General features: G+C 47.9%; 1 protein-coding gene and 1 long non-coding RNA gene across 4 annotated transcripts in view; one reads left to right on the forward strand and one right to left on the reverse strand.

Moving 5' to 3' along the window:
- Nucleotides 1–2,961, forward strand: part of dpf3 (double PHD fingers 3) — a 175,360-nt gene extending 172,399 nt beyond the window's left edge. For all 3 annotated transcript variants that reach the window (XR_004413033.1, XR_004413034.1, XR_004413037.1), the window contains one exon: nucleotides 2,932–2,961. The gene's annotated coding sequence lies outside the window, so the exon portion shown is untranslated. The remainder of the gene's footprint in view (nucleotides 1–2,931) is intronic.
- Nucleotides 2,962–6,497: 3,536 nt separating this feature from the next.
- LOC116977308 lies at nucleotides 6,498–11,268 on the reverse strand. The gene is made up of 3 exons (XR_004413166.1): nucleotides 11,123–11,268; nucleotides 8,055–8,095; nucleotides 6,498–6,681 (listed from the first exon to the last, which is right to left on the reverse strand). It is a non-coding gene; the product is annotated as an uncharacterized LOC116977308 (long non-coding RNA).
- Between the last annotated feature and the right edge of the window lie 598 nt (nucleotides 11,269–11,866).

Below are 11,866 nucleotides of genomic sequence, written 5' to 3' on the forward strand. Positions count from 1 at the left end.
GGCAGGGAATGGATATGGGTGAGGTGATGCACCCCATCTGCCCTCTCTACAGGGCTGCTGCATGCCGATCATGGGGTGAAGAAGGCTCCCCATACCAGCCCCAACGCTCTTTTCCACAGAGCTGTCATAGAGTCATAGAGTGATACAGTGTGGAAACAGGTCCTTCGGACCAGCTTGCCCACACCAGCGAACAATGTCCCAGCTACACTAGTCCCACCTGCCCACGTTTGGTCCATATCCCTCCAAACCTGTCTTATCCATGTACCTGTCTAACTGTTTCTTAAACATTTGGATAGTCCCAGCCTCAACTACCTCCTTTGGCAGCTTGTTCCATTCACCCACCACCCTCTGTGTGAAAACCTCACCCCTCAGATTCCTATTAAACCCTTCACCTTAAACCATTGTCCTCTGTGCCTCAATTCACCTACTCTGGGCAAGAGACTCTGTGCATCTGCCAGATCTATTCCTCTCATGATTTTATACACCTCGATAAGATCAGCCCTCATCCTCTTGCGCTCCAAGGAATAGCACAATACATCAGTCTGAAGAAGGGTTTCGGCCTGAAACATTGCCTATTTCCTTTGCTCCATAGATGCTGCCGCACCTGCTGAGTTTCTCCAGCACTTTTATCTGCCCCAGTCTACTCATTCTCTGCCTATAGCTCAGACTCTCTAGTCCTGGCAACATCCTCGTAAATCTTCTCTGTAGAGATCCCCAGGGTATGCGGCAACCTTTAAGGAAGGTTGTCTGCAAATGATAGCCATTCACACGTTTCCTAACTCTGTGGGTAACTGTTCTCAGATTGTTTGTGCCTTACAATGGCGCAACCAGTAGAGCTGCTGCCTCACAGCGCCAGGGACCTGGGTTCGATCCTGACCTTCGGTGCTGTCTGTGTGGAGTTTGCACTTTCTCCCAGTGACCGCGGGGGATTTCTTCCGGGTGCTCCAGTTTCCTCCCACATCCCAATGACGTGCGGGTTGATAGGGTAATTGGCCTCTGTAAAATTACCCCTATTGTGTGGGGAGTGGGTGAGGAAGTCAGAGGACAGAAGTTGTGTGAACGGGTGATCGATGGTCAGTATGGACTCGATGGGCAGAAGAGCTTGTTCCCATGCTGCATCTTTCAATCAATCAATGTTATGGTGTCATCCCTTGTCATTTGCATGTACACAGTGGCCATTCACCACATCCTGGGGCACAAGAAACATTACTGGGGTCTAATGTAACAGAGCTCGGCTGTAGGAGTCTAGCTGAGAAAATGGAAAGGGATGATCACCTTGTTGGGAGTGTACTACAGGCTCCCAAATAGTCATCCTTTCCACATCCACTCTCTCCAAGCCTTTCATTATTCTGTAAGTTTCAATGAGGTCCCCCCTCAACCTGCTAAACTCCAGCGAGTACAGGCCCAGTGCTGACAAACACTCATCATGTGCTAACCCTCTCATCTCTCGCTATACTCCCTAATCTCAAGAGTCGTCAAGAGTGTTTTATCGTCATATGTCCCGGATAGAACAATGAAATTCCCACTTGTAGGAATCTCACTGTGGAGGAAGGAGCTGCAGGTGCTGGTTTACACCGCAGATAGACACAATATGCTGGAGTAACTCAGCGGGACAGGCAGCATCTCTGGAGAGAAGGAATGGGTGATGTTTCTGGTCGAGACCCTTCCTCAGACTGGAAGAAGGGCTCCGTCCCGAAACGCCACCCATTCCTTCTCTCCAGAGATGCTGCCTGTCCCGCTGAGTTACTCCCGAATCTCACTGTTCACATTGGGATCTCATATTGTATTCTGGTACAGCATGGGCATGCAAAATCTGGGGCTTGACACCATGACTTACAGTTTATCTTCTATTGCAAGAGGATTTGAGATCATCGAGTCCCACAGCACAGACTGGAACAGATTCCAGCCCCTTGTGAGGCTGCAAGTTGTAGATATCAACCTCTCAGTAACAAACATTACCTCTCAGAACCCATTTAAAACTGTGTATGCAACTGTCTCATAAGGTGATGTGATAGGAGCAGAAGTAGGCCATTCGGCCTATGGAGTCTACTCTGCCATTCAATCATGGCTGATCTATCTGTTCCTGCTAACCCCATTCTCCTGCCTTCTCCCCATAACCCCCGACACCTGTACTAATCAAGAATCTATCTATCTCTGTCTTAAAAATATCCACTGACTTGGCCTTCACAGCCTTTTGTGGCAAAGAATTCCACAGATTCACCACCCTCTGACTAAAGAAATTCCTGCACATCCCATTCCTAAAAGAACATCCTTTAATTCTGAGACTATGACCTCTAGTCCTAGACTCTCCCACTAGTGGAAATGTTTTCTCCACATCCACCCTGTCCAAGCCTTTCACTATTCTGTAAGTTTCAATGAGGTCCCCCCTCATTCTTCTAAACTCCAGCTAGTCCAGGCCCAGTGCCGTCAAACACTCATCACATGTTAACCCACTCATTCCTGGGATCATTCTTGTAAACCTCCTCTGGACCCTCTCCAGAGCCAGCACATATGGGGCTCAAAACGCTCTCAATACTGCTCTCCCCTCCATCTAGGCTGCTAGTTATTTAATGTGCCTTAATCAAGCAGCTGATTCCCAGGAAAGCATCTCAACCTGTCTGAATCTTTTCTCATGGCAACCCTCGTTCAGACCCAACAGTGCAGTAGTCTTCGTCCCCCTGCCAATTCCAGTGAAACCAGAACAGTTCCCACAGCAGACTGGCTACTGAATATCTTGCACTCTGTGCCTTGAATAATAGAGCAAACTTCCCAAAAGACTCACGTACCTGCTCAGCTTGCATTTGGGCATCAGCAGCGGGAGCCAAGGTTCCTCAGTTACTCTGAGCATCTCATGTGTACACAGTTCTTGTTGGCCACCCGTGTGTCCACCTGACTTGTCCCTGTAGCTCACCTGCAGTCAATAGACAATAGACAATAGGTGCAGGAGTAGGCCATTTGGCCCTTCGAGCCAGCACCGCCACTCAATGTGATCATGGCTGATCATCCCAAATCACTACCCCGTTCCTGCCTTCTCCTCATATCCCCTGACTCCGCTATTGTAAGAGACCTATCTAGCTCTCTCTTGAAAGCATCCAGAGAACCGGCCTCCACCACCCTCTGAGGCATAGGCAGTCTACAACCTCCCTCCACACCAGCAAACACGTGGTCAATTTAGTTTAGTTTAGAGATACAGCGTGGAAACAGGCCCTTTGGCCCACCGAGCCTTCGCCGACCAGCAATTCCCGCATATTAACACTATCCTACACACACACTAGGGACAATTTTACACTTATACCAAGCCAATATACCTACATACCTGCATGTCTATGGAGTGTGGGAGGAATCCTTCAAGCCAGCACCGCCATTCAATGTGATCATGGTTGATCTTTCCCAATCAGTACCCCGTTCCTGCCTTCTCCCCATATCCCCTGACTGCTATATTTTAAGAGCCCTATCGAGCTCTCTCTTGAAAACATCCAGAAAACCTGCCTCCACCGCCCTCTGAGGCAGAGAATTCCACAGACACACTAGGGCCCAGCACTGAGTCCTGAACAAGCCCATTAGCAGAACCTTGAGAATTAGCAGTCCGAAGAAGGGTCTCGACCCAAAGCTTCCCCCATTCCTTCTCTCCAGAGATGCTGCCTGTCCCGCTGAGTTACTCCAGCATGCAGTGTCTATCTTCAGTACAATCTTTGAGCTGTGAAACCAGGCCCGTTAATTTTTATATCTGACCGCAGAGCTAAACTTGTGTCCACATCACCCCTCTCCTAGAATCCCCTGGGCCTTTTCTATAGTCACGTGGCATTCTCAAACATCTTCCTAAAATCCGTGTGGATGGGACCAATCTCTGAGCTACAGTGAACTAACTACACCATCATATATATATATGTAAAATCATGGGCGGAACAGATAGAGTGAATGTACGGAGTCTTTGATCCAGGTTTGGGGAATCAAGAGCTAGAGGGGGGTTTAAGGTGAGAGATGGTGATTTAATAGGAGCCTAAGTGGTAATGTTTCCACAGACGGTGATGGGCATAAGGAACGAGCTGCCAGAGGAAATAGTTGTGGCAGGTACAGTAATGACATTTAAAAGACATTTGGACAGATACATGGACAGGAAAGGTATGGAGAGATATGGGCCAAACGCAAATGGGACAGCTAAGATGGGGCACCATGGTCAGTATGGATGAGTTGGGCTGGCCTGTTTCCATGCTATAGGAGTCTAATGCCCCTGTCCCACTAAGGAAACATGAACGGAAACCTCTGGAGACTTTGTGCCCCACCCTAGGTTTCCGTGCGGTTCCCGGAGGTTTTTGTCAGTCTCCCTACCTGCTTCCACTACCTGCAACCTCCGGCAACCACCTGCAACCTCCTGGAACCGTACGGAAACCTTGGGTGGGGCGCAAAGTCTCCAGAGGTTTCCTAAGTGGGACAGGGGCATTTGGGCTCTATGATATCCTCCTTGCAGTAGGGTGACCAGAACTGCAAACAACACTCTAAATGTGGCCTTACAATGTCTCGTACTGCTGTAATATGACATCCTGACTCCTGTACTCAATACTCCAACTGATAAAGGGCAGAATGTCAAATGTCCAATTTACCGCTCTATCTACCTGTGTGACCACTTTCATGGAAATATCTACCTGGTCCCAAGGTATTTTTCCACTATATCACCTCCCATGCCGTTACCATTTACTGTGTAAGTCCTGGACTGGTTTGTCTTACCAAAATGCAACACCACACATTTATTTGAGTGAAACTCTATCTGCCATTCCTTGGCCATTGGCCCAGTTAATCAAGGTCCCATTGTAATCTTAGATAAACTTCTTCACTTTCAACTATACTAGCAATTTTAGTGTCATCCATCCGCAAGCTTACACATCACGTCATCTATGTTCTTATCCACACTGTTGCAGTTCCTGACTAATACGGGAAACCATCCAAACAGGTTGTGGTTGTGGAGGAAGGAACTGCAGGTTGCTGGTTTAAGCCGAAGATAGACACATATAAGATGATTAGGGGTTTGGACACGCTAGAGGCAGGAACATGTTCCCAATGTTGGGGGAGTCCAGAACCAGGGGCCATAGTTTAAGAATAAGGGGTAAGCTGTGTAGAACGGAGATGAGGAAACACTTTTTCACACAAAGAGTTGTGAGTCTGTGGAATTCTCTGCCTCAGAGGGCGGTGGATGATCAGCCATGATCACATTGAATGGCGGTGCTGGCTCGAAGGGCCGAATGGACTACTCCTGCACCTACTGTCTATAGTGTCCAGGATCCAGTATCCAGGATCCAGTATCCCAGTGCCCAGGCCCAGTGCAGGCCCCAGTGCCAGAACCCAGGGTTCAGATTCAGTGCTTTAACCATTTCCTGCCCTCTCCAACATCGCTGAGTCACTTCACACCAAGATGACGATTTAATTTAAAACGTTATCTTACAACAGGAAATGGTTGCGGTGATACCAGAGAGAACTCATGCTAACCTTTTCCTGTGTTCACTTCACTGGAACAGGAAGAATAGCTTGAGGATGTTGAGCTCATCCTTTCACTGCTTTGCAGCCTTTGCTTAAACAAGAGATAAGCAGTAGAAGGCCATTCGGCCCTTCAAGCCTGTCCCATCCACCATGAAGATCGTGGCTGATCCACCTCAGTGCCATTCACCCGCACTGTCCCCATTTCACCCAGATCCCCATCAATCTCTGTTCTGAGTGAGCTTGATGGCCGAGACTCCACCACGGCCCCCTAGAGGAGAGAATTCCAAAGATTCACCGCCCGCTGAATGGAGACATTTATCACCAGCTCAGTCAGTGGCCGCCCCCTTACTCTGAGACCATGACCCTAGTCGGGGATGTGCTTGGGTTCGGCAATACTCTACTGGACTGTTTGTAAGAAAATAATTTCACCGTGTGTTTGTACTTCTGCATGTTCCAATTAACCATAGAATCACTTGGTCCACCCCCTCCCTTCATCTCTCTGTGCCAGCTAACCCCCATAACTCCATCAGTCTGAAGATGAGTCTCGACCTAAAACATCCCCTTCCCATTTCCCTCCACAGATGCTGTCTGACCTGCTGAGTTCCTCCAGCTGACACGAGGAACTGCAGGTGCTGGTTAACCAAAAAAAAGACAAAGTGCTGGAATAACTCAGTGGGTCAGGCAGAATCTCAGGAGAATATGGATGGGTGACTTTATAGGTTGGGACCCTTCTGGCCCATGAATGTTCTCCAGAGATGCTGCCTGACCCACTGAGTTCCACTGGTTGTTGAGTTTTTGATTTAGAAAACACTCGGCAGGCAAGCCAGTGAGTGGAAGAAATATCAGATAAATGAGGCAGTGGATGATGAAATGCAATCAGGTTTGTAAGGTCCATTGAACAGTGGGATCGTAGGCACAAACTACATCAGGTTTAACGTGATGCTTTATTTTTGTTTTAAATGTGAAAACAAGCAAATTAATGGAAGTTTATCAGTACAATTAAGTTTGTAGACATTTGCAAAGCCTGCTGGTGTCCAGAAAGGTCGGGGATATGGGGGGGGGGGGGGGGGGGGGGGGGGGTGAAGGGGGCAAATTTCTATCAAGGTTCACTATGATCATGGCTGGGAAAAACTTGAATCCGGGTCATTGTTACGAAACGCACTTTCCTCCTCTTCCTCCTCCGCCCCGGATTCAGCACAAACCGGGAACCTGGGAAGGAGAAGAGTCCGGTTAAGACAGACACAAATTGCCGGAGTAACTCAGCGGGACAGGCAGCAGCTCTGGAGAGAAGGAGTGGGTGACGTGTCCGGTCGAGACCCTTCTTCAGACTGAGAGTCAGTGGAGAGGGAAACGATGTAGATAGATATGGAACAAATGAATGAAAGATGGGCAAAAAAGTAACAATGATAAAGGAAACAGATGATTGTGAGCTGCGTGGTAGATGAAAACAAGTTACAGATAGTGAAACGCAACAAGACGGCTTTGAAGCTGGTACGACTTGGGTGGGTGAGGGATGGAGAGAGAGGGGGGGATGCAAGGGTTACTTGTAGTTAGATAACTCAATAGTCATACCACCTGGGTGTAAGCTGCCCAAGTGAAATATGAGGTGCTGTTCCCCAGTGGAGATCTTTCTACAAGGGCGTCATCACCCTCTACATTGGGGACCTGGGGTGGAGAGTGTTGCACAGAGTGGTGGCGTGTAATAAACATTTGAGTCATTTCACAGGCTCGCCGGCCGCCTGTATTTTCTGCGGCGAGGAAGAGACCGTGTTCCACGTGTATATGGAGTGTGTGAGGTTGCTGCCCCTGTACCAATATCTGAAGGGGCTGCTCCTCAAGTTCGGGTTGCATTTTAGACCCACGATCCTGGTGTTTGGACACAAGGCAGTGAGTGGGGAGAGCCGATCAGAGGGGGTTGTGGGACCTCCCTGTCGGTTTGCTCAAGATGGCCATTCGCGGGTCCAGGCAGCGGGCGGTCGATGGTCACGCCAGAGTCGGCTGCCTGCCCCTCTTCCGGGCCTACGTCCGTGCTCGCGTGTCCCTGGAGAGGGAACATGCGGTGTCCACTGGGATGCTGGAGGCCTTCCGTCAACGCTGGTTGCCGTGCGGGGTCTAGAGCATTGTTAATATTGATTGCACCATTGTATTATAATGACTGCTTGATGTATTGTGACTTTGAGTGTTTATACACTCTTGGTACACTGTAATATGCCCTTGTTGAATAAAGTCCTTGGAAAGAGAGAGGGTCAGAGAGAAAGAGAGAGTCAAGAGAGAAAGAGATTCAAAGAGAAAGAGATTCAAAGAGAGAGAGAGAGTTACAGAGAGAGAGGGAGAGAGAGAGAGTCAGAGAGGGAGGGGGTGGGAGATTGCAACCTTCGCGTGGTCCGCCCTGTTTCGATGAATGCAATCAACCCGGCGTGCACAATCACATAAGATCAAACAGAACAAGTTGTCCTACAACTTTAGGCTGTGCACGCCATACGCAAGAAGAGGAAGAAGAGAAGAGAGGGAGTGTCAGAGAGTCAGGCAGCGGCGACAGTGGGTGATTTTTAACCTGTGCCCTGGTGCCCAAATCCACGCACCTGGGTTCATTTGGAGCTCTCGTTCCCTTCTTGTCCACACCCTGCAACGAGAAAGAGGGAGAGAGAGGGCTGTCAGTGGGGAGGCTGCTTATCTACTCCTGGCCTTTCCCCAAAATTATCTATCCTTATAGTTAACACTCACTAATCCAGAAGATAGACACAAAATGCTGGAGTAACTCAGCGGGACAGGCAGGATCTCTGGAGAGACGGAATAAGTGACGTTCCGATGATGTTTCCTTCTCTCTCGAGATGCTGCCTGTCCCACTGAGTTACTCCAGCATTTTGTGTCTATCATCTGCACACTCTAATCCAGGCAGTATTCTGGTAAATCTCCTCGGTTCCCTCTCTAAAGCCTCTACATCCTGTAATGAGGCGACCAGAACTGCACGATTCTCCAAATGTGGTCTAACCAATGTCCTATAAAGTTGCTACATGACTTCCTGACTCTTATACTAAATGCAAGAAGAGTCTCGACCCCAAAATGCCACCCTTTCCTTCCATCCAGAGATGCTGCCTGTCCCGCTGAGTTACTCCTGCTTTCTGTGTCTATCTTCGCTGCAAACCTCTCTCCCGGGCTAGAGTTTGAGCAAAGGCCTTACCTCTGGGTCTGAAGAGTGCCACGTAGCAGGGTTCGGTACAGTACGGGTTCCCATCATGCTGCAAGAACAATGGGAGGAATCAGCCACAGATATCTCCTCGACACACAGAAGCCTACAGGAGGTCACCCGACTGGCCAACTCAAGGCAGCCTCTAGGGGGCGATGGTCTGAGACAGTGCCTCTTAAACTATTTACATGTCATTCATCCTGGAGTCTTCATCACAAAATTTCATTCATCCTCCACTAGATTTGTAAAAAGAAATTTGGGTAATTTTCGTCTTATTCTCCCCTGTTTATAATTTTATATATTATTTATTTTGTCACATGAGAAAAAAAACATAAAGTAACGAATTTCTTACGTGTCTATTTTATTCAACTTTTTAAACATCCTAAAAATATGTTAAAATAAACTAGGTGTGAAAAAAAAAGTTTAATTTCCACTGGAAAATCATTCTATTAGAATGATAAAAAAAACACATTCCGACATCTAAACACTGGGATTCAGCCCCATCCTATCCTTTCAGGCTTCGGTTACTGCAGTTTTTTTCTGGGAAAACTAGCTCAAAAAAACATGGTCTTCCCTGAAAGGTTATATTACAGTAAATTTGGGAAATATTCCTGCTAATTTGAAATTAGAAAACCGTAGGTAGAGAGAAAAAAAATCATCAAATTTTCAGCTCCACTGCCATTAAAACCAATAAGAGCTTACTATCCACTTTCATGGCAATGCCTTTAAGTATAGAAGAACATATATAAATATCTGAATAAATGAAGTAATTCACCCCAAAATAATTTAATTCACCCTTGTGTGAACCATTCACCAGTTTAAGAAGCACTGGTCTAAAACACACACCGAGACTCACACTCACTGAACCCCGGCACTGTGGAAATGTCTATAGGCTGAACAAGGGCAGGATTCCTGGGAATCCCGCACATTAATACCGTCCTCCACACATGAGAGATAATTTTTACATTTCCACCAAGCCAATTAACCTACAAACCTGTACGTCTTTGGAGTGTGGGAGGAAACTATTCTTTTGTCTATTGTCTATTGAAATCAAAGATCTTGGAGAAAACCCACGGGGGTCACGGGGAGAACGTACAAACTCCGTACGGACAGCACCCGTAGTCGGGATGGAACCCAGGTCTCTGGCGCTGTAAAGCGGCCTTTTCACGGGGCGACTTGACGCAAGAGTTGACCAGAGTTTAACATCGTGGGAACCTCGTGCGATAACAGTACGGCATTCGTGGACCACCGTAGCGCTAACGGCAGGTAATCGTGTATCTTGGTCACTCGGGAGAAAATTCAAGAAAGTTTGAATTTCTCCAAGAGTGACTTGTACACTTGTGGTCGAGCATTGCAATATTATATGGACGTAGTGGCCAGTGCGATATCCGTAATAACTCTTGCGGGTACCGTGGGAACTCCTGCGAATGGTGAACCCGGAAAGGTGAGTAAAAAAGGTGGTCTCAATATCGACAAGGGAACATGTGTCCTTCGAGGACGTCCCACCTAATTGTCATTGTTGGATAATCTTTTTAACAGGAACACTTGCAGAGATGGCTCCCAGAAAATCTCAAAGAAAGGGGGTAAAGCGTGTCAGAGATGTTTTTGCCATGTTGCTCTATTCAGTTTCTATATTGTTTCAGTTTCTATATCTATATTGTTGCTCTATTCAGTTTCCCAGGGGATCGGGACAGGACTGGAGTTGGGAGGGAAAGGTGGGGGAGTCGAGGGAGAGGAGGGGGAGACAGATGGGGGTGTCTTCATTTACTGGCGGCGGGTGTCTGTCACTGAAACAGGCAGGTGAGATTTCACATCCACCTTGTGTGTGCCTCTCTCTCTCTCTCCCTCCCTCTTACACAGGCTGAGAGACTCTGCCTCTGTGAGTGTACGTCTCTTTCTCCCCCTCTCCCACACACAGTAAGACCGAGGTACTGTGCTCAGTCCTTCTGTGTCTCCCACATACACAGTAAAACATGTCTCCAAATGAGCCAATTCAACCAAGGGAGGATATTTATAGTGTGTGAAAAAAAAAGTTACATCATTTGTGTCACGTGTAGTTCACGATGTTCATTCAAGATTTAACGCGAAAGCTCGGGAGACGGACAAGTCACTCGCACAAATAACAGAAATGCCGAGTACCGTGGGAACTCTTTATCTACCCCCCGTTATATCGTGCGAGACTCGTGCTGGACCACGACCACTTCACTCTGGTGACATCTTGCGTCAACTCGCCCCGTGAAAAAGCCCCATAAGGCTGCCCCACCGTGCCGCACGACTTTAAAAGGATTTGTGCAGATGAGGGGAAGAATCACAGCAATGTAAGAATAGATTAGAGGAACAGGAGGAGAAATGGGACTGGCTGGAGTGTTTCGAGGGCCAGTGCAGAATTGATAATGGACTGAATGGCCTCGTTTATGTCACAAGGAAATAATGAAACGTTTGTAATATACAAGACCAACTGACCTCAGTGAAGATGCAAGAAGTCAAGTCTTTATTGCATTTTGCACACTTCAGGCAGCCGCGATGCCAAACCTTGCCCTGGGCTGACTTCTGCTCGACTGCAAGAGACAAGCACAATGGTTAGGGAACATTGTACACAAGTTCACCGTCCACCCCCAGAATTGGAACTGGCATCCAAGCCCAAAGTAATCCACACCAAGCTAATCGACAAGGGTCTCGATCTATAATCAGTCATCAGTAATTTTACTGAGTGTATGCCTCTGTCACCCTCCCCTCAGCCAACAATGAACCATTTTACTTCGGAGTCACCGGTAAGTTTTAAACTCAAGGTAAGCTTGTTTTTCTTACCTGTTTTGTTCCTTGCAGGAACCTCTTGTTCCAGAGGCTTCCTGCTGGGGGATTCGCGAGGCCGCGTATCGGGAGGTTTTTCCTCGAACATAAATATTTATGCTGGGGTCCGCGTGGAGGGGACCTCCAGTAGACTGGGTGTTGGGAGGGTTTCCCCCGATATAATATAGATGCCGGGTGTCGGGAGGTTTCCCCCCCGATATATACATAGATACTGGGGTTCCCAGGTAGGGGAATACAGTAATTATGCGGCTTTCAGTCCACAGAGGTCCCCAGGAAAGGAGTTAAACGGACCTGAACGGTCAGCCTGGTGCCGGTAGGGGGTTTCCCTCCGGTAATATATATGGGTGCTGGGATTCCCTGGGGAGGGGAAATCCACCAGCTATGTGGTGCCCAGAC

Source organism: Amblyraja radiata, chromosome 9 (genome assembly GCF_010909765.2).
Source record: "Amblyraja radiata isolate CabotCenter1 chromosome 9, sAmbRad1.1.pri, whole genome shotgun sequence".
Classification (NCBI taxonomy): domain Eukaryota; kingdom Metazoa; phylum Chordata; class Chondrichthyes; order Rajiformes; family Rajidae; genus Amblyraja; species Amblyraja radiata.